Raw genomic sequence first — 18,457 nt, forward strand, 5'->3', positions numbered from 1 at the left:
AATACACAGAAACGTTTTCTTGTCATCCAACTCTCAACTCGATTTTGTGCTGAATTTTGAAGAAATCACAGTACAAGCACATAGACATTCTTTGGAGAACTGCCCTCCACGCTAAAAATGGCAATGGAATTGCACAAGGGGGAAAAAAATTCCAAGAAATCTTTGACTCATCCATTGTTATTCATCAGGTTTCTGGAGCAGAGAATGGAATGCCGTCAAGCTGAAACTGACAACTCTATTTTCCGATCTCTAAGTGATGTCAATCCTTCACGAAGCCACAAGTGCTGAGAAAATTTTCTCTGCAAAATTCTAAGAATGACTCTTAAATTTTGTTAGTTTGGGGGGAGGAAGAAAAAAAAACAGAGCTAAAAGAAGCACATGAAATTAAACTCCTACGTAGGTAAGGTTTTGAGTACTGAGAATATTAGGATTCACAGCTTTGTGCTCCCTGTGACTCAGACTCACTGCCACAGGTGTCAAGAGACCTGGGACCCAACTGGAGCTCTGCAGAAACCTGCTATATTGTGTGATTTTATTTTTTACTTTCTTTTACTACGTAGCAGAAGATTTGCCCCCAAGGACTCAGCATACACTTTGTACCTGTTCAGCTGATGTATTTTACTCCAAGTAGCTTTCACCCAGCAAAACCAGATTTTTCCGCTATCTAATTCTTATGGTTTTAGAACAACCATAAGGTTGTTCTAAAGGCAGTGCCGACCAAATATAACAGTAGAAATGGCTTCAATAAAGTTCTGAGAATTCCATCTACTCCGGCATGCCAGCACACTATTTTTAATTGTAGCTCATTAAAGATGTAATAGAAGAAGAATCACATCCACTTCCACCACTGCTCTGTCAAGGTAGTGAGCTAATCACACTGCTGAATCGTACAAGAAGGAATACTTCTGCATAGTGATTTAGGTAATCTAATTGGAAGGTAAAAAGCAGTGATTCACTCCTTGTTCTATCTGTTACTGCAACATGTTTTCTGCCTATCACGGGGCCCAAGCAGCCACACAGCGATTGATTGCAAATGTTAGTAAAACAGAGACCTGGAAATTGAAAAAAAAACCAAGTCAGATGAAATGCTGAACAGGAAAAAGAAAAAGAAATCTGGACTGCAGACGAGAAGTACTTTACAGAACAGCATGCAAATGCAGGCCTCTAAGGTAATTTAAACCAAATGCAGACTGCAGACTGAAACTGAAGTAGTTTGGTGAGTCAGCACAGTACGAGGACACTAAAACTACACATGAAAAGCGCAATTTTTTTTTGTATAACGCGTACTATTTCATTCCAAATTTACCAGAAACAAATTAATTGTCTCCTTCATGTTTAGCCTCCTCCTCTTTTTGGACTCGACCCCTACCTTCCAGAAACAAGCTGCATGCAGGCTGACTAGCTGTGAACTCTGATGTCTAGGACTTTCATTTCCCTTTCACAAAAATTTCATCTCCAGACCATGACAACGTTAATAAACAATCACTGGCACGAATGCCACTAGCTGTCTTCCAAGTTACGATTACTTTCCTCTGGAAATGAAAAAAATACTTAAAAGCAAAGCTGCGGAGAATCATTACAGGCTCCGACAATGTAAATGTCTCCCAGATTTTGCTGGCCCAGAGGCTTCAGCCACCTACAGCTCTGGTGCACACCAGGTCCTTAGCATCAACCACGGAAAGGAAGTCCCTGCCTCAAATATCTTCAAAGCCATAACAGTTTTTAAACTTACAAAACAATTTTCATCTTCGTTTTCATCTCATCTTGCCTCATACTTTCACAAGAACGTAATCATGTGAAAGCCACAACAATTGCTTGTTCATTGGAGACTGTCACTCTGTGAAGTGCTTTCTGAGATAGATTTGTATGGACAGACGTGTGTAGCAATGAATAATCCAAAAATATCCACAATACATAATAAGCGGAGTCTAGAAAAAAAATACCATGTACTGCAAACATGGCCCAAGTTGGAATGAATGCCGACAGTAGCAACAGGACAGGAAGAGCAAAATGTTATTGTACGTTACTGGCACGCAGCCCATAATTACAAAAAATACTGCAGCATTCCCCAGTAAGAGCAGAAAATATTATCATTTCAAACAAAGCAGCTGCAGCACCCTGTCTGTTGCTGCAACCACACTGCGGACACGTAGCAGAGGCAACAGAGGAGAGGGCGGCTGGCTGCTGAAGGACTCCTGGCCTGTGGGGTGGCACGTCTTCTCATGTCCACAGCTGCCCTGCACCAGAGCATGAGCAGCTCCTGGTCAGCAGCAGTGGGCTCTCACATGGGCTCCAGCTGCCAAGCCCTGTGGCATAGGAGAAAATGGTTTTAGCAGCCTCACAAATCTTCCTGTTCCAGCTCTTCAGTGTTAACTGCTGTCTTACCTGGCTGTCTCCAGCCCTCTACGAATGGTTTTTAACAAGGGGCTAGCAAGAGGCTCCCAAGCATCAGACGACACAGCAGTGCTGCTACAACCAGTACAATCTGTCTCCCAAGATAGTGAGCAGCTGCTCCACTGTGTATTACCCAAACAGAAGACAACAAGCACACAAGTTTATGGTCAGTGCTCTTCCCCACCCTCCACCCATGGGCTGTCAGCACAAGGCGCAGTCCCACCAGCTACAATCAAGTTGCAGCTCAGCCCCTCTGCTGACAGGCATGTAAAGCATACAGATTAGCAGCCCTAGTTCATCATTCGTAGTTCTATAAAGTTTCGTTTCTACATGAGTCATGAAAAAAAACTCAGCTAAGGAGCCAGACACTTTCTTCAGGCTTTATGTATTTGCAGAGCTAGAAAACAGAAATAGAAGTCTGAGCAGTGAGGTTAGCAGAGAAGGAAACACTGTTCAATTGAGAGAGAATTATTTCTAACTTGAGTTTCCTCTATAGACTGCAGATAGTTACAGAGTCTCTGGACAAAGCTGCAGAGCCTCAGCTTTGCCTCAGCTACCAACAGCACTACAGGTATTGAGAACCTCAGTCCTGCAATGCTAAGTTTGAGACATGCAACACCAGCTGTCAGTCAGTCTCTTTTAGACATACTCAAATCATGATCTTATTTTCTTGCTGCTGACCAGAAAGATGATGCCCTTAGGAGGGAGCACATTAACTGCCATACCACAATGCTGCCCAATTCACCAGTGCTTCTTGTCTTTCACACAGCAGTTTTTCTTTGTCAAACACGGAGATGACTGTAGCAGGAATGTATGCAGTCGGTTGCAAGACTACATTTTTGTATCCTCATAAGCCATTCACTGGTTTATAGATTCAAAGTCCCACAGGGAGGGCTGCTAATCCACACAAAGTCTCTGGGTGCAGATGTGACGTATGTAGCAGACGTGTAAAATAACATCTAACCAAACATCTCCCCAATAACTCTGCAGCTAGAGACTGAAAAGTCCTAAAAATGTGTCCAAGGGCAATGAAGAAGGGGAAGGATAAGAACAGAGTCCTGTATCTAGAAAGTAAAGAAAAGTTCAGGCTTTGTGAATTGCTTTTTTTATGGTGTAGTTACTTTTTCACATCCATAACTAAGCTGTGGCATCACAAGTGAGGACTACTGGGGGCTGGGGAGCACAGCCACTGAGACCTGTTTTGATCCACAGCAGACTGATCAACTAAATCCTTCTTGGTTTCTGGGAATCTTAAAGATCCTACCTCTGAATCCTCTACTGTGCTTCCAAAGACCTTCTTCCAAAAGGAAGATCTAACTCCTTGAGAAAAAAACACTTCTCAACAAAAAGCACACAGCTGTGTAACACTGATCAGCACAGAGGCCCCTCTCCACTCTCAGAGCTGATGTGTGGAGAACACAGCTTCCATGCTTTCACATGCAGAGAAGAGTGGTGGGTGAGAAAAAAAATCAAGATCTTGTTCAAAAGTCTCAATTTAAAACTTCTGGCTACTCCCATTTTATGAAGTTAAAACCAGTCTCTGCTAGGAGCTGCCTGAACTTTAGATCTGGATCCTGCCCTTTGCAAAGCTGCTAGTGGGCTTGGATCCAAGGCTTGAGTTCAAGCTCTTATCTCCTCCATGCTAAAACGACTAAAACCATGCATTCTTTATAGCAAATAGCCTCACAGAGAGGAAGCACAGTATTGGCATGGTTCATGTTTACATCACTCTTTCAAAAGCCAACGCACATGGTTGAAGTTGGAAATATAACAGTTTCTGTGTATTTTGCCTAATGTGGTTTACAGCCAGAGCAGTCAATGACTGCATCAGCTTCATCCATTTCAGTGGGTCAGGTTCAGGAGCAAAAAGTCCCAGGTGATGCTCACCAGCACTGAACACAACGTGGGCACGGGCAGCAGCACAGACGTGGCTGTGCCCTGCTGAAAGGGGGCCCCGGCTGTGCCACGACACACTCAGCTCCCCGCAGTGAAGGTCTCCATTCTCTGTCCCCACCACCTCCTCTTCACAAAGGCTTACACACACTTACATAAACAAATGAACAATTCCATTATGTGCCTGGCAGCCCGTGCACTTTCTTTCTGCTTCACAATAGAGGCGCCCCATTGAAAAGATCCATATACAGGGAAAAAAAAAACTAAGCAAGTCTCCAGCAAGCACACATATTATCAAAGCCTCATTTCCACTTAACACAAGTTGCTTTGGGAACGAATGCAGCTGACTTGAGGGGAAAAACACAAACAAACAAACAAGCAACCTCTTTTTCCATTAGCTAGGGAAAAAAAAAAAATCGAACCGGTGCCATCTTTGTTGAAGAGCTCCACTAAACTAATGGTTTAGGAGAGCTGAGGAGCATGGATGGAGGACAATTTGTGACTGATCACTGCCATCTGAACATGGCACGCTGACAGCTGAAAGAAGAGCAGAGAAAGGCAAAACAAAACAGGCATGTGTTTAATCTGGGCAGGCTCAGTCCCCCATTTTCACTCCCAGTGAAAAAATAAAAGGCTAAAGGAAGTCGGTCCCTCCGCCTGCTCAGCACCCACACAGCTCCCTGCCTCACACCACAGGACATGCGGATGGAGGCACTGCTTCTTCACGTGCTAGAAAAAAACACTGCAATATCTTAAAACGCATCTCTCACCACCAGAGAACCTCCCTTTCTCTGATACTGCCAGCGAGCTCCTCCACTCCCAAATGCATTGAAATCTAAACAAGACTCAACAATTTTGTGACTGCAACCGAGAGCTGATCGAATGATTATAAAGGTCACGCAGATGCTACAAAGATACCTTCCCTTGAACTTCAACGTGAGCTTCCTCAGAGACCAACAGCAAAAAGGCTGCCATGAAAGGAAAATCATGCATGTTATCCTTGTCTGATGTCAATGAAAAGAAGATAGGAGTAAAAGCATTGTGACTTGCACTCCACAGAGGTCAGAAGGAATGCTTGCTGACAAAAAATGGGGACTGGGAGGAAACGAGGTAGGCTCAGAGATATCACACAGGGCTCACTGTGGTTCCCCTCCCTTTCTCACCAGCCTGGTCTGGCCACAATTGCTGTCCTATCCCTGAAATAGGGTGAGCCCCAGAGAGCAAAGTCTTTTAACACCTGAGCTGCAGGGATGAGGGGAAAGATGGCGAAAGGAAGGGGGAGTTGTGAGAACCAGAGCTCCTGTATGTCATGTGGCAGCTGTCTCAAATGTATTTGCATTAATGCCTCACTTCACAACTACAAAAATTGCCTCAGAGTCCTACTGGCAGAGTCTTGTATCCCCTTTTGGGTTCACAGTCCCTAATGCAAGAAGTGCATGTAAAAAGAAGTTGTCCACACTGATTTGCAAGTTTCTAAGTTTTTTGGATAAATCTGTAGAAATGCCTACAGGACTGGTGCAATTTCCCAAGAAATGGCCCTAGTCCACCAACCAGAAAGGAAATATTTAGCTCCCTGCAGCGAGTCTCTTATTTCAAAAGAAACTTAATAGCTCTATTCCTACAGAGCAAATACAGAGCAATCACCAGGGGCCAGCTATGCTCTCCTTTCTTCTGAAACCTGGTAAGCAACAAATGTCTGCAAATGCCACCAGGCAAAGGGTTTTGATATTCTGTACAGCTGTGAGGTTATATGCCCTGCTTCTACCATGTTACATTGGTTCTTTTCATTCTGCAGGTCTTACAGTAATTTTGTTTTCTTCGGCACACTCGTGGGTCAGAAAGGAATAAATAACTTTTTTTTTTTTTTTAAGGTAGAGGCTGCTTTCTCAGTTTTCAGTTAGGCAGCATTTTGTTGGCTGGTTTTACAACTGTAACATTTCCTCTGAACTAGACAAAATAAAAAGACTCAGAGGTCATTCTTTTCTAATGAGAGAAATGAAAACAAAAAGAGAAAGACTAGAGAGAAAAGGTGGGCTCTTCATTGGAGTTCATAATTAATTGTCTTTATTAAAAATATTGAATAACTCAAGATAACACAATTCAGCTTCAGTCAAGGATCTCCTAGTTCTGCTGCTAGTTGAACACCCAAGTGCAAACTGCAACTCTGGTTATGAAAGGGGACATTATTTTCTTTATACTTTTAACTCTACTTGTTCGAAGACACACTGATGAAGTAATTAAGGGAGACATATTTATTAAAGCTGGTCGAGTACTAACAGGCTCCGTCAAGAAGTCTGGTAAGCACCAATGAGGTGCTTAAACATAAAAATGAGAACTATGTGATTAATATGAAAGTATCACTTAAGAATGCTGTAAGCTCCAATTACTCATGACATTATCAGCAACAGTAACATAACTGTATATGCACTGCATTTTCTTCAATAGCCTTCTTCTGCACAGTTCCCATGTCACACAGATTCCAAACTTGGAAATATTTAGGCGCATGCCTAACTTTCAGGGAGAATAGCCTCATTGATTTAAACAAGGTTCAACCCTTACAAATGTTAGAATGATTGCCTGTTTGCAGGACTGGACCTCACGGGGCCCATTTTCAAAAAGAAAAGTGCATTACATATTTTTGCTGTTGTTCTTTTCTCCCTCTCTCCACTATTTTTATTGCCATGGACACAAATATGACACTCGGAGGCAAAAAGGATTAATTTAATCACAAACTAACCGTAACTTATGAGAAGACCTTCCAGTCACTCACCTCAAACCATCTGAGTGTTCCGAGATGTTATTGCGCAAGTCTCCTTTCTTCTCTCTCCTCTCTCACATGAGATGCTGCAGCGGTTTTTTTCTGATGCTTTGCATTAAAACTCTTTCCTGGGCTCCAGGATCTTAAACAAAAACAAACCAAGAAACACTCAGAATGAACATGTCATTTCAAGTGATTGGTGGGTGGCACGGGGGAAATCCCTGACCTTTCTCCAATGTATATTTCATTACCTTCAGTGAGTGTGCTAACTCCCCACAGCAGAAGCACTCTTCTGTGGGCTGCGCTTACAACAAAACAAACCAGCAACTATTTTAGATCACTGAAAAACATGCCATTTTTAAAATCTCTATGGCAGTACGCTACAAAGTGTTTAAAGAAGGATCTGGTGTACAACCGGGCTCTGCAAAATAATGAAGGAGAAAAGGGACGAAAGCCCAGAGATGCAAATCAAGAAAGAAAAAATAAAAATAACTATTATGTAAGCATCAAACTGTGAGGGGAGAGCAATGATTGGCTTCATTATCATTGCAGTGCTACTAGTGATGTTATTACTAGCAGTAACATGCATAGCTCCCGAATCGAAGACGTTTTTGGAACGGTCAGGGGACACAGCGACGTGCCAGGGAACCTGCACAGTGCCTGCACTACAGAACCCAGCCCTAGCAGAGGAGAGGAAGGAAGGGAGGAGGAGGAGCGACAAAGCACTGAGTAAGAGAAACTGGCAGGTCTCTAACACAATCAATTCTGACGTTCTCCACCATCGCCAAAAAAGGTCTGAATGGGTCTGACCGCGACCTACGCGCTGCTGCACTACGCAAAGCGCTTCCTCGTCCCCTCCCGCACCCCCACTCCTCTCCTCACCCCTACCTGCGGTGCCACAGCCAGCAGCTGAGAGCCGGCAGCCCAGGCTCTGTCAGCAGGAAAACCCCTCGGCTGCGAGCAGCCTGCGCTGCCAGCCGACACAGAGCTCGCTTTCCCTTGGACGGCACGCTCCTGCATTTGCACGGCCCCGCTGGAGCGCAGGCATCCCGGTTATTCCCTCCGCACCATTTTTAGCACCAACAACTCTATTCCTCTGCATTCATTCCTGCGCTGCTGAAAGCCTGAACGGCGAGCCGTTCCCGTGGCTACACCTGTGACCGACCCCACCGAAACCAACAAGCTTTCACAACGTGACAAAGAAGAGAGTTTGACCTTGCGTGCAGTTGAGCCAAACTGCTTCGGGTTTTCTTCCCTCAGCTATGACAGACAGACAGCTCTGAACAATTTTTTCCATTGTTTTTAATTAAGAAATGGAGACATTATTCACAGCCTTCTGTGGCTGTACATACTTCAGAAAATACAACTTTCCCTAAAGTGGTCAGAAACTGTTAGAAATAAAGCTTTCCACATCACAGTTTACCTCCCCCCCTCCCTTAGAGAAAACCCAAAACTCAGCCCAAAGACCAACACACAAAACAGGGACAAGGTGGGCTTCCCTAAACCTGCCCAGGGGCTGCACCTGTTTCACCACTCCCGCAAGCTGCTTACAGCATGAACAAATCCCCAGATGCTCCATTTCAATCATCCTGCTCCTCCGTGCTCCTCCATGCCTAGGCTGCTCCTGCTTCCCTTGGGGAGCCCGCTCTCACGCTCAGCAGCCAAGCCTACAGATTTGCAGGGAGGGGACAGAGCCCTCCAAAGCTGTGACACAGATCCAGAGAAGGCTGCAAGTTCAAAGTGAAATGAGGACAACCTGTCCATGACTCATGCCACCCAGAAACGATTCTTAATTTAAGAAAGAGTGTTAAAAGGATTCTTTTACGGAGTGCCCCCTCTCTGAACCAATGAGCTCCTGCCTCTCTCCATCTTTCCCCAGCTCAAATACAAGGTAGCTGGGGACTCTATTTTAAGAGTGAAAACAGTGTAAAATCCTCCTGCCCTCATGTCTCTGTTAAAGAGACAGACTGTTTTTCGAGGGACAGATTCACAGCTATCCTCCAGACTTTTCACATGACCGAGGGGCAAATGATATGTGACACTTCCTGAAGGGCTGGAATAGCTGTAAATGACACCTGAGCTTCTACGGCGCCTTTTAGGTATGAGAGTTTGGCTCCTAATCATAGAATCACTAAGGTTGGAAAAGATGCACATGGCAGCTTAACCCTGATTTTCCTGTGCCTCAGTTTCCTCCATCTCTACAACAAAGATAACAGCATCTCAGAGGGCTGTAAGAAACACAACACCCACGCTGAATTAGTGGTGATGTGGTAACGTGGGCAAAGCTGCAGATACCTCTTAGCTCACGTGAAACTGAAACTTCACATCCCCCAGAAACAACATGGTAAGCCAAACCGAAGTGCCGGACATGGCTCTGTCCCTGTCTGAATCTGTTCTGCGGACAGCCCTTCCACCCATACAACTCCCTCCCTCCTCCTGGGTGCTCCCAGCAGGCGTGGGGCAGGCTGAATGGTTTCGCTGTAGTCACACGGCAGCTTTACAGCTGCTCAGAAAAGGCCTATTGTAGCCCTGTATTTTACTATCTTGAGCAGCATACATTCATTTGCTGTACAGCTCCTGTTACCCATCTGATCCTTACAGAAAAAGAAGCAACAAATCAGGGTTTGCCAAATGAAAAGCGGTTTTACTGCGAGGGAGGGATTTTTTTTGGTTACGGTATTAAAATCAGTGGTGAAATCTTAATGCATAACGATTCAGACACACAACTGACAGTCAGATGTGATGGACTTTGCAAAAACCTATGCGAGTCGATTTGACAGCCTAATTCTAAGTGCCTTGATTTTTCTGCACCGTACCCAGGCTTGAGTCAGGGAGGAAGGACAGTTCTGTACAGAGTGCACTCCTCCAGCATCCAACTACTCCACTCTCCCCCTTCTGGAGAAATGGATGCAGCTTCGAACAACTCTGCAACTAATGAGGTGGTGCAGAGTTCCTCCAGCCCCCCAGCACAGCCAAAGGCAAACTTATTGTGAAGCATAAATCATCCTCCTCCTCCCATGCACACTGCGTTGACCTTGCCAGCTGAAAAGAGGATGAATTTAGTCCGGGTTCCATCACAACAGCATCTCATCAAGCCTACAGCATGCCATACTCCTAATGCCCAGAAATTAAACGATGATCAATCAGCTCACATCTCCCCATAACATATAACTTCCTTAAAAGTTCTGATATCAGACAAAAATCACAGGGTCCTTTTCTTTGCCTCCAGAGCTGAAGGAATGCAACAAGTGCTATGCTGCTCTGCTGTTGCAAGGCGGAAATATTTTGCCTTTTAATGCAAGCTGAGATACATAATTCCCCTTGCTTTGTCAGTCAGGGACTTTAAGAAAACCTCCCAAGAGCTGCAGGCTGATGAAATGCCACCAGTGGGACTTTTCTCCCCCTGCAGCAATTCTGTCTCTCTCAAAGCGCTGCATGAGTTGCATGGACTGAACTGATTATCCATTCCAGTCAACTGGTACATTAATTATTTTAGCATTGCTTGACTATCATCAAAACTGATGAAAAACCATGGCAGTGGAAACAAAGAATGCAGTAAAGAAAGGAAATAAACCTCAGAACAAACTATAGAGGAAGACTCAGCTTATGTTTTCTGTGGATGAGGAGAAGATGGCTCTCCCGTCCACATTTTTGGATTTGGGGCAGGCTAAATCGCGTTTGCTGGTTAGCTACAAAGGATGGGGAAATGGCAGCACCAGGTTCTTTGTGCACCACTCATTCCACCAATAGGAATTCTTGTCCCCAGACACTGCAGAAAAGGGTCTGCTGCCCTTCCTTGCCTCTGAAAAGGAGTCAGCATGAAAACCATGAACTCCCCTCTTAGCAGCTGGGAGTGATTTTATTACCTGATTTTTGGAGCAAGGGCTACCAGCCCTCACTTACTGTGCCTGTACCTCAATGCATCCTGTTTATCACTAAAAAGTGATGCAGAGGCATGCTCTCTCCCTAGCCCAGAAGGTTGTTAGGTCTTTCCAAATCGTAATCACCCCAGCTTCCCCACACACAGACTGCAGGCCCTCCTGGACTCCCTTGTAAATACCTCGCTATCCCAGGATCTGAGCACAGCACCAGTGTCTCAAGAGAGATGTACTGTGCCACGCATCTGAGGCTCATCCTGCCGCACGCAGACTTGACGTACAGCCACCTCCATTCATCTAGATGCAAACCTCCTGTGCTCCTCTCTACTGAAAGCCAGGAGTGCCAGCATACGAACACCTGAATGCCATGTGTTCACATCCTCACAGTCTGTCAGGTAACATTTTTTGTAAAACTTGTGCTCTGGCCCTGAAAAGCAGTAGATTAGTAACTCTGCTAAATGCCGTGTATGGCCTTGAAAGAGGTGTTAAGAAAATCAAGTGCAACATGATGATTTGCAGTGTTCAGATACACTCCTCAAATTCAAGGGCTCTTAGAAAAAAGAAGAAGTTTTATGCTTTTTGGAACAGATGAGCCTGGAATTTTTTCTTTTATCTTCTCCTTACTTGCTCAGGCTCACCCACCTTCCAGCTATACAACACTGGATTCTGAGATGCATTAATTTGATGGTACATACAGAGATTGCACAATCTATACTCCTTATATATTTATGTATCTCCAGCAGCGCAGGGAAACGGGACACTTCAGGAGAAAACTCTGGCGACCTTTGTTGCAGGAAAATTTTCAGGTCTGACCACAAGCTTTTATTAGAACAAAAATATAACTGAGCCACAACCAGCTCAGCACTATTGCAGTTAACAAGCAGTGGTCTTACAATTTGAGATCAGCAAGACCATGGGAGCAGCAAATAAAACCTTCCATACAGAGAACAAATGTTGTCCTCTGTCTGGGTCAAGAGAGTTGGTTGGCTACAAAACCAGGTTGGCTACTGCAGCCAAATCTACCCTTTTAATGAAGGAGAGACAGGACACTGAAATAGATGAAGCTTTTGTACAAGCCTACTTGTCCAGACGTAATTACTTTTCTTCTTAAAGCACTGTGCTACTGTCTCTGTCATCTCTACTTCTACTTCCTTTTCCTCAGCACAAATCATAACACAAGCACTTTGACAAATAATGGGTTTGGTAGTAGGCTCTTTGGGCTGCCAACTGTCAAATCCAGAAAGCAGGACTGTCACATCTGCCACACTGGCTCTCACACCTACTGTCTAAGGTAACATCATACATTTTTCAAAGTCATGCGAGCAATAATGACATTACGTCTCACCCTACCATATGTTCCTTCCCTGCCTCAGGACACACACCAGAAGGAGTCTACACATCTTTTTATTACAATGGCTGATAACCTCAGTTCACTGCAGTATCTGAGCACCCTCTTTTGTTTAAGGATGTGAGAGCTGTCCCCAGCGGCACATGCTAATGTTAGCAAGTCATGCACAAATGTGAGATGGGTCATGATTTGTTTAGCATCTAACAATCACTTGGCATTTTTTAAGCTCCTAAAAGAAGATATGACCCCTCTTTTGGTAGGAGATTTCTTCTTTCCAACTTCTCAAAACAGCCTTCCTTTTCTGAGGCCTACTCACATCAACCTTCCCCTTTCAGTACTAAATGCAAAGAAAAGGGAAGAACATCAAGTAAGAAAAATGATAAAATGTGTTTTATTAACTGGTACGGCCACAAGATCATACAGCTGAAATACACCTTTCTTTCCATCCCTTTATTTCATAGTGTCCCTGTGGGACATGTCTCCATTTCTGCTTTTGTTCTGATCAGGGCTACGGCTTTTGAAGAAAGTCTCCCTCCTGCCTGGGCTTTTGCTTGTGTTGTGGGGTGATCCTGTAGCACATGAACTGAATCCCTCCCAAGAGGAACTAAACTAGAAGCACCAAGCTGTCCTGGAGCACAACTAATGGGCACGCACTCCATGGGACCTTACTGCTCAGAAGGAAAAGAAACCCTGAAACATGCCTGATGTAGTCTTCAGGATCCCAGCAACAAGTTTGGCACCACAAAGATCCTCCCCAGCTGGTCTACAAGACTTATTGATGCTGTTATAACCATAAAAACAAAGTATTTTACTGTCAGTCATCTTATTGTCACCATAAAAAATAAGAACATAATATTATATTTTAATTTAATATTACAACAGCCTAATGGTGACAGCAATCTTGAAGCAAACAATGGAGAGAGAAGGGAAGAGAGAACAAAGTAGTTTCTGTTACAACAACTAACAATTTCTGTAGCTGTAAAATTAATTCTATTACTCCTTAAAATATTGCTCTGACCTCCTTGCCTAACCAGTAGAGAATGGTTATAGAAAGGAAGATATAAACCAAGCAATTTAAAAAAAAAGAGAACACAAAACACTGCCTTTCTTCCACTAAACTCTGTGAAAAATAGAAAATTTTAGGTAGTAGTTGCAAAAACAGCCAGTAGAAAATTTCAGGCAGTAATGGCTTTCTGAGATGACTGTGTTGACATCTCAGCTTAAGGCAAATATGAGACTTGAAAATTTTTCTCAGGATGGGTCTTCTGTACTTTTTCCTACATCACTAAAAATCTTGAAATTTTCAAAATCTTTCAGTGTCTCATAATTAATTTTAGTAGTAAGATGCTCAATCCACTTTTCTGCAGCACACGGAAGGCTAAGAATCCTGTGATATGATGCCTAACTTTCTCAGTCACCTCTTCCAACTATGAGGAACTACCTGCTGAGCTCACAGAGGTTTGCAGGCCAGTTGGAGGCTCGCAGAAGCCACCCATCTACACAATCCACAACACTTGTTGCAAACATAACCAAGAAGGGACACAGCATCTTTTCCTCACAGTCCATTTTCCCCCTTGCAAGCAACAAGAGCACAGAACACAAATGTTTCACTGGAAGTTGTTAAAAAGTACCTGGTGATGGAAACTGCCTTGTGCAGGAAACAAACTAAAGCCGGTTGCTCCATCTGCTCAACTTCTGTTAAACATTTCTGGACTTGATAACAAATTTGAGACCAGGAATGACCCCGGGCACTCTTCTGAGGACCTGGCCGAGGACAAGTGAAACCCCTTCCTTGTACCCCACTATTTCTTGAGAGCTTCCCCTCTCCCTCTCGTGCCTCACACTGGCCCTCCACATGAGACAGCTCTGAGCTCGCTGCAAGCCGGAAGTCAAAACAAGGAGGAAGTCTGTGTAAAATCCACAATCTCACTTCACAACTACTGTCCGTTTTCATGAATGAAAAGGGCAAAGTCAGCAGGGGAAGCTGGGCCCTGTCACCACAGCTAACATGCTGTTTGTCCCCTTTCTTAAAAGCAGTCAATTTGCATGTGTTTCCTTCAAAGATAATTGTTTCTATGCGCAAGACCCATAGCTTCTAGTGAGCTTGATTTTTAAGAGAGTAGGTTTGCACTTAACCTCTCATCTTGCAGTTACCAGAGCCACCTGGTAATGTTTTGGACCTTTAATAACCAACCTCAGTGTTTAAATCTCATTCATTAGGGACTCTGCATGTGGAACAAGAGTGAACGGCTGCAACACCAGCTCTCCCACCCAGCTCTTGTCATGTCACTTTGTCTGTCTCCCTCTGGTTCCATTTGCTACCTGTAGGACATGGGAAACGAAAAAGAGAGCTGTTGGCTTAGAATAGAGGAAAGTTAGAAACCTAAAAATACTACATTTCTTAAGCAAATACAGGAAACACAAAAGGAGCTAAGGACCCTTAAAAGACCAGCTAGTCCCGTAAGTGGTGGAGGTCTGGACAGCTGGTTTATGGGCTTTGCCTCTGGCACGATAAGGGGCATGCTCTGAGCAAAGCTGGCCCAGCCCTGGGAGCCCCACAGCTGCTCACACCCCAGTGCCCTGTCCCATCTGCAACAGCATGGACAAGCCTTTCCTTCAGAAAGGTCACCAGCTTGTCGCCGCCCTACATCTGACCGCCTGTTTCATAAAACTGCTAGGAATTCAAGGTCTTTGTGATCTCAACCTTTCTGTTAAATTTAGCTGAAACTGGCCAGCGGATTCCAAAGCTATTACAGGGAGACTAAGAGAAAGATAGCAAGCTCAGGAAAGAAAACAAGCTTAAATATCGGTCCTGGCCCTTGAAAAATGATGTTGGACTGGCAAGAAAGGTAAACAACCAGATCTGATGTGAAAATTCAGAGCTGCAGTGCTAATTCTGCAAGATTAATTAGTACCAAATCCAAGCAGAGCCTTGCCCAGGGAGATTTATTTTACTTATGCTGCTGTGAAACACAGCTTTACTTTTACTCACCATGAATTGCATTCTGCTTATGAATAATATTAGTTATGTTTTCTGGGGAATTAAATTGTAATTTTTCCTCTGTTCCATTTAACACATTCAATTTACTACTGTAACTTGTTTGTGATACTACTCAATTGCAACTAGAGAAACTGGGACAACATTTTGTTCCTATGCAAGACAGGAAAAGTGTATCTAAGATTTAGGTACAGATAATAGAGTCAGATCTGCTTCAGATGACACAGGACAAGTGGGTGTCTGGGGTTTTTAGAGGGAGGTGAGGAAGAGAAAGGGTTTTTCCCCTGGAGGATCGAAACAAGGTACTTTTTCTTTAATGTGATTCATGATATAAGATAGATAATGACAACATCAGTTAGCAAAGCTCAGTTTGTGGAAAATTCAGAATGCTGCATATTGCTATGCACTTAGTGACCACGGTTTGTAAACAGGGAAAAAAAAAAAAACAAATTTCCAACTTATTTTGGATATTGTACCTCTACATGCACATACAAGTAGTGATATGGGCTGAAGTACAGTCTGCTCTCTTCAGGACTTACTCAAAACAAGGATAAAACTGCTTCCAACCTGCAAAGTTCTGTCATCCCAAAGCCAGCACTCACTCAATAGTTTTATTTTTCAGCACCAACCAGCACACATTTTAATAGTATACTCTCCTGTCTACGTTCCTCGATCTCACACGTAGTGTTTCATTTTGCTGCCCACCACCAGTGACTGCAGCACCACGTAACCCTCCCATGGCCAAAAATGAAAGTAACCAGCAGCCAGCCTCTGCAGAATCAACGAGGTTTGCAAGGAAACCAACTGCACAGCCTTCCTTCAAAGGAACAGAAAAGACAACATTCAGCTTTCAGCAACTGGAATACAACTAAATAAAGCTAACAATCAGCACACAATCACTTTAAAAGTAATACAGCAGTTTCTAGAAAGTTACAACCCCCCTCCCTGTGCTAGTCTCTGGACTCATGTTTGATGCCAAAATGCACATGCTTCAACCAGCAGGTATATGTGCATTTAAAAGTAAAATATTCTCAGATTAACCAACATACGGCTTTAAACACAAACTAAGAGACTTAAATATTAGCCAGGACCATTAAATGCCTTTAGGCTTATGCTAATCCAGTATGATACAGAACATACAATTTCAGCTTAGAATCCCTTCAGAAGCAGGAATCACCCTTCTTGTGCATGTAAGGGAACATCATTCAGCTCAAAAACGTGCAGAGACATCCGAGCTCTGTAAAAAGATTTCATCCACCCATGAACTTACTGCTTTCCTGGATGTTTTTGCAATTGTTAATGGGATATTATCATGAAAAACAAACTGATTTTCAATAAAATCTCTCGCTGTGAGAGTGATCTGCTGCCCTTAGTCCCACACGGCCAAATCCCCATGAGCACAAGTATAGCCACATTTGTATCACAGACAAAAGCTAAATGGAAACCAAAAACCCTTCACTGGCATTTGAGCATTTTTTTCAGAAGTGCTTTCCTCAAAGCCTCCTCAAGTTAGTATTAGCTATTTAAAATCTTTGCCTTTGAAAAATAACGGCAGCTGATCTGCATGCAAAAACACGGGGTATTTTGGTATTTTGATTTTTTCAAACGTTGAGGATTACTGGCATCTATGAACAAACGGCCATGGACTCCCTCTGCTTTCTATCCCATCAACATCACAAGCCACCCGCTGGAAGTGGTAAAAGCCTTGTAATTTGGGGGTTTTCCTGCATCATAAAGTTTGGCTGGAAACTCTCCAGAATAAGCCAACGAGGCTCTTTCAAACCCCAAACGTACCCATTTATGTGCTTAACGTTCAGGACTCCAAGAAGTGAGCTGGGCTGCTCCGATTTGTAAGCTAAACATCGGCGCAGCCAGCAGTGTAACCCAAGCCGGGCAGCGGTACCACAGCTAACTGCCCGGGGAGCTGAGCCGTCCTCCCTGCTTCTCCAGCTGTCCTTCCTCTGTATTGCAGGGAGCCAGGCGAACAACAAACGGGCCTGCTGCTGTCGGTGCTAATCGCCTGTTAGGCACGTCAGTCTGAAAGGCAAACTGACACGTCTATTCATTTTGACTGTTCCTAGTATTTATAATATCGTTTCTCTAGGACTGTGAAGTAGCTGCCAATTATTACTAGAATTTGGCACGCAGAAGCTCATGTATATGAAAAAACATGATCAAACAATATGCAGCTCATTAAAGGAAGTTTGTAACTCCGTTTCCTGCTCTAATACCTTGTTTTTATCTCTTGGAAGTATTTACCACACCACCTGATTAGGCTGAGCTGCTTATGTATTTTGAAAATACAAATTATGCCATCAGTCGTCTGCTGCATGACAGTAAACTTGCAATTACACAACTTCAGGAGCTCCTGCAGCACACCGAGCAGAACCCAGCCCCAAGTGCCAGCATGTAACAGCCAGGTTACCCAACTGGTACCCACCCACAAAGAAAACTGGGGCGTAAAACAGTTGAACCTTGTGCCGAGGGTGAACGGAGCTGCGTCTCTCTGGGTTACCTCTGTAGGCACACAAAGAGGGCAGCTCTTGCAGGGTGGCTGGCAAGTCTAACAGTACTACCTTAAGACTGATCTTCCACAGTCGGGCACAATGTCAATAATGTATGGAGTCCTAATCCTATCTTAAAACCTCCTCCCATTCTTTTTCTTTCCTCTCCTCCAGCTTGCCTTTCACGGCGCTCCTCACTAACGCAGACAGTTCAGCCCTTCTCATCTGCACAAAAACACACACCCGGAGTCGCTCCTGGCCTCCAGGGGCAGGATCCAGAGGGACTGTGACAGCTCACCACAATTAGTACACCACCGGCAGGAGGCACGGCCAGCCGAAGGACCTTGAGAAACCCACCCTTAATGCGTACATTCGTCCTCATTTCTATCAGTCAACTTAAAAGCCCCTCCCTGCACAGCACTGACAGCAATAGTCATAGCTGGAAGAGAAAAAAACGCAGGTGTAAGTGTAAAACTGCAGGGCTTAGGACGGCTTTCCAGTCTCATATGAAATAATTCCCTCAATGGTTAACAGCCGGCTTTCTCTCTGCTGATGTGACACGCTGTCTCAATTCACACGCTACCGGATTCCCAAGGCTGCAACCCATTCAGAAAGCCAGCGCGAACGCCACGGCCAATTTAAGATCTAAAGGAGGCTTTAAAGCAGCAGCTTACACCTGCGGAA

General features: G+C 44.1%; 1 protein-coding gene across 5 annotated transcripts in view; it reads right to left on the reverse strand.

The window, feature by feature from the left end:
- ATXN1 (ataxin 1) overlaps positions 1-18,457 on the reverse strand; it is a 204,620-nt gene that overhangs the window by 141,723 nt on the left and 44,440 nt on the right. For 4 of the 5 annotated variants that reach the window (XM_031589391.2, XM_090136899.1, XM_031589392.2 and 1 more), the window contains one exon: positions 7,058-7,187. The exons of the other annotated variant lie outside the window; for it this stretch is intronic. The gene's annotated coding sequence lies outside the window, so the exon portion shown is untranslated. The remainder of the gene's footprint in view (positions 1-7,057; positions 7,188-18,457) is intronic. 5 annotated transcript variants of the gene reach the window in all.

Source organism: Phasianus colchicus, chromosome 3 (assembly GCF_987193195.1).
Source record: "Phasianus colchicus chromosome 3, bPhaCol1.hap1.1, whole genome shotgun sequence".
NCBI lineage: Eukaryota > Metazoa > Chordata > Aves > Galliformes > Phasianidae > Phasianus > Phasianus colchicus.